The sequence below is a fragment of the Atheta coriaria genome, unplaced genomic scaffold (genome assembly GCF_025399875.1).
Source record: "Atheta coriaria isolate IRGN ID8LTWV9N9 unplaced genomic scaffold, Caltech_Dcor_3.1 hic_scaffold_9_pilon, whole genome shotgun sequence".
Classification (NCBI taxonomy): Eukaryota; Metazoa; Arthropoda; class Insecta; order Coleoptera; family Staphylinidae; genus Dalotia; species Dalotia coriaria.
Window position 1 is genome coordinate 6,382,956 of NW_027045451.1, and position 4,930 is coordinate 6,387,885.

Consider the following 4,930-nt stretch of genomic DNA (forward strand, 5'->3'; position numbering starts at 1 on the left):
TTATTATGTAATTTTATATTAATTTATCTATTTAACGATTGCATAGTTAAATAGTGACCAGTAGCCTTAAAATTAAATTATTTATTATTACAACATAAATATTTATGAATATTTGAATGTTTAATAAATGGAAAATTTCAGAGTTTGTGCCTGCGTGAGATTGATGCGTAATTTAAGAAAATTGTTTGTCGTTATTTCAATCTCGTAAATGCGTAAATTTAAACAAATTAATTGAGTGTTAAACATTTTGTCAGCGTTTGTTAAGTGCTTAAAATTAATTGCTTAAAATGACTATGTTTATACATTGTACAACGCATCTGATATCTAATTTGCATATAATTATGGAGTGCTAAAAATATCATAAAAATTAAAAAGTTAAATTCAATGTAAAAAATAACAATTTTATTGTCAAATGCTCAGAAAAACACTAATTAATGACGTGTTGCAGAAATTTAATTACATACAGTCAATATTTTTTTATAATAATTTTTTTTTTAAATTTAAATTTCAGCAAAATATTGACTTATTTTTAAAATATTTTTCTAAAATCTAAAATTGTTTGGAATTAAGTTACAAATTTAATACCTGTTGCTGATTGATATTTAAACCTTCACTCTTGACCGTTTTAGACGCCGCGCCAGCAAAATTACAAAATTAAAATTACAGCGGACAAATAAATGTGTTTTTTTACAAAATGGTTAATCAACCACCTGTTCGCCTCGCCTCGCCACGCAGCCATCTTGTCACACCGTGTGGCAATCACCGGCCGTTACAGCCATTATAAATCTAAACTTTGTTCCCATGCTTCTAATTTTATATTGACAACTCCAAACATGTTGCACATTTGCAAATTTTATTAGTATTTGTACAGCGAATAAAATTTAGTCTAGTTTTTAACTCACCGTAAAATTCATGTGATTTTCGAGCCCTCGTGAAATTTACAGAGAATAGAAGTAAATTAAAATGATTGGCGAAATATTTTTGCAATACTTTTCGAATCAACCATCCAACGATAAAGTACATAACCTTTAAACCTAACCTCTTTAAGAAAGTTTGTTTTACTCTTAAAATTGTTAAAATTTCCGATGTTTTAAATAATACTCTGCTATTAAGGGTGAAAACAAAGTCATAAAATCGAAGATCATAAAAAGGTTTACCTGTTCTTCAATTAAAAATTGTCGTAATACCACCAGCGATGTTTTTTATGTACAATTTCATGTTTAGTGTTGCAAACGTGTATTTAAACGCTGATCCATGTTTTTTCTTCATATTTATCACTCCCAAAAAGCATTTTAATAGTCATATTAATTAGAATAATAACAATTTCCTGTCCACATAACATTTGATGCATTTTTAAACCTTAAAATCATTTTTAAGTGCATTTTAATTTCATATATTCTTCCTTCTTTCAACCACGCAGGTTAAAAGCAATACTTCTATTTTGTTTTTTATGTTTCTTTTTTCATTCAGTTTCTTAATACCTAAACTTTCTGGCTTCCGTGCGAGCGGTGTATGCAAGAACACAAGAACCGTAATCTCATCAATTCACCAGTCATTCAACACTCAACACCCGAGTTCACTGCAGTGCGGTCAAGAGAAATGAAATATGAAAATCATAAAAAATAGCCATTTGATAGACAGACATGCACTGCACTTACGGTTCTTTTTTACTCTACCATCCATCCGACTATCACATTACTTGATTACAAAAACGTCAACAGGACATTCAACATAAAAAGAATATAAATATATTAAAGTGTAGAAGCCGCTGCACTTAATATTCATCTCGATGTGGCATTAATTAATAATTTGTTGGCTTCCCATCAGATGCATCTGCGTGATTGTTTAATAAGTGCATTTACAGTTAGAAAATATTGTGTGGCTAAGTCAAGTGAGAATGAAATGTTTGATGCCTTAAGTTAGGTTGCGCAGATGACTTAAGTTCAGTTATTTCTGAACTGCATTATTACATTACGGGTGGTACAGTTACTTTTTCGGTTAAGATTGTTAAGAGAAAGAGAAAAATGAATAAGTACTTAATTTCGAATTGCATAATGACGCATCAAGTCATCAATCTTGATCCACTGGATCGTTTTTGATGTCAGAATCAAACACGCACACAAATTTTATGGGAATTTAAATTTAAATAAAATAAAATTTAAAAAAATAAACATAAAAAATATTTTAATCTGTAATTGTGTATTCCATACAATATTGTGCTATTAAATAATAAGAAAATGCATGAAATTTAATGACTTAAGTATACGTAAAGTGCATTTTCATGGATAATACGTACTTGCTTAAGTAAATGTGAAATGTAACCGTTCATTCTTGGCTGGCGCCCGAATACCAAGCAAGGTCGTCTCTTAAAACACAAAATACCACCGTAATCCGTAATCACACACACACTTAAGTCACTTTTACGTACGTATACATGCGTTTAACTGAATATTATGACATTCAAAGTTTTGTGTCTGCTTTTTTATTAGTTAATTCATCTGTTTAGTGTCTGCGTCTTTTAATGTGATATTCCTAGTCGTATATAAATTATAAAGCGAAAAAAGAATTAATATGTTAATGTATGCATGCCATAAGTCACAAGTCACAAGCCGGATCATATAAGAATGAGAAATTAATCAAATTCGAAGTATGTGATAGCTGTGTAAATATTGTAGGTGAATTTGATTAAGTTTTTGAATGTTTTGAATATTTTCGAGATGTTTACAAATGCTTTCTAGGTAATTTTAGGTTATAAATTAATTATGTGTGTTTTAGGTTATGTTAAGCATGAATTACTTGATGTAATGTGGAATGTTAACGCCATCTTAGTTTAATTGCGTGAATTAAAGAACAAACATTATTGTAGGTTAATTTTTGGCACTTAACCTTAATTTTATATACTTTTTTACATTTTAAAACATAAATTATTAGTTTTTATCGTGATTTTATCAAATTATAAACATTATAATCCAGATTAATTAATTTCGTATGTTTATTTTATTAATAAATCTGTCCGCCGTTAATTTTTTTCTATAAAGATGATAAATTTGCGACATTTTATTTATGTATTTTTTCTTGGAATCAGCGCCGGCGCCCGGCATTACACAATTCTCGAAACACGAAATAAGTGACAGAGGACTGCGCCAAAACTTACACCAATAAATATGACATGAAACGATCGGCTGCAAAAGCTCTTGAACAAATAACAAATTAACCGCACTTTAAAGCCGCCAAAGATTTTATCACGGCGGCATTACTGTCTTAAAAAGTATAAATCATAACAAAAATTAAAAAAGCAAGGCTTAAAGTGTAATAAATTTCATAACTATCTCCAAATCTACACATTTTTGAAAGACTCAAATTAGTAATGTGTCTAATTCATAAACACAATGATTAATTGATAATTAATTTTTTTATTTTGTTAAAAATTGACAGTTTTAGGTTAAATTATTTGGAAATTAATTTTTAGGCTTTGATTATCAGCTTTTTTTTTCTTTTTGTGTGTTTTATTAATGTGTATTGATTAAATTCATTGTTAAAGACAAATTTAACCCTCACCTAAAAATTCCAACGTGCATTTAGTATAATTTTCATCTTTACGCGTCGATGTGACATGCTCACTACTTATTTGCATAAATACCAAGCGACAAACGGCTGCGACATTCGTAAAAACATAAAACACAGAAATTTATTCTTATTTAAACATCTAAACGTATAAATATATTTTAATTAAATATAATTCAAGGGTCGTTTAGATGATAAATCAATAACTTACTTGATTTAACGATGTCAATCTTTAATAAGTAGATGGCGCTGTAAACGCACTATCAACATAACCTATTTTTAGGATGTTAAAATAAAGATAAAACTTGTTGTTGGTGTTTATTGCTGTAGTTGTTGATAATTATTGGTTTTGTGCATGTTAACATTTAAAATCATTATACTTTAAGTTAATTGTTTTAATTTTTAAAGGTTTTCACAACTTTAAATGCATCCCAACGGATGTGCACAAGGTAGACATACTCTTACAAGTACTTAAATAATTTGTACTTAAAAATATGATTAATTTTGGTTTGTACAAGAAAAAAAAATGAGTTGAAGTCATTTTCGGTTATTTTATTGCTCTTTCTGACATTTTTATAAATCAATATTTTCAAGCGCGAGGACTCGCAAATATCAGACGATCATAAAAATATTATGACTTTGTCTGCTCACTATTAAAATGACTGAAGTTGAGTCAACTCTTCTTTTTCTGAAATTAAAAAAAAATACTTAATTATTATATATTTCTTTGTTAATTATATTGATTTTAGATTTATATATTGTAGGTGTTTGTTTTATTACCACTACTTAGTTATTTTTGTTTTTCTGGTAGATTTTTGGAAGTAGCAAGTCAAATTGGTGATTTCTCGACATGGCGGGCGCACCGGCGCCGAGCGACCACTTTCCTCCTAACCATGACCTACTCCGAGAGTCCGAGCCTGCGAACGCTACCAACGGAACAACGGAATCTGAACGGAACGGACGCACCGCGCACGAACCGAAACTTAAGTCAACGCATGCGGTGCGTATTGCGCCGACGCAACTTATTCAGTGCCTTTATTTAAAGTACTTACTTTATTTTAATAATTTTCACGTTGTAAGTATTTAAAAATTAATGTAAATTACTTTTCTGTTTACACATATTGCGTGCTTTTAATTTTTTAGTTATTTATTACTAAATTGTTAAAAAAATAAAATGTTTTGGTGGTTTAGGTAAAACTTAGGTAGATATTACTTATTTAAAATTTACTTACTTAGAGGTTATTTGTTTTTTAATACGGTATATTATTGATGTGTAGGTTTAATCAAATTAAGGTAATATTATCCTTGATAAAAATAATAAATTATTTTAAAAAGAGTGAAAATTATGAAACAATTTTTAAAAAAT

General features: G+C 28.9%; 1 long non-coding RNA gene across 1 annotated transcript; it reads right to left on the reverse strand.

Annotated features, from left to right (window-relative positions):
- Positions 1–4,095: 4,095 nt before the first annotated feature.
- Positions 4,096–4,496, reverse strand: LOC135799513 (uncharacterized). Its single transcript, XR_010550015.1, has 2 exons — positions 4,345–4,496; positions 4,096–4,252 (listed from the first exon to the last, which is right to left on the reverse strand). It is a non-coding gene; the product is annotated as an uncharacterized lncRNA (long non-coding RNA).
- Between the last annotated feature and the right edge of the window lie 434 nt (positions 4,497–4,930).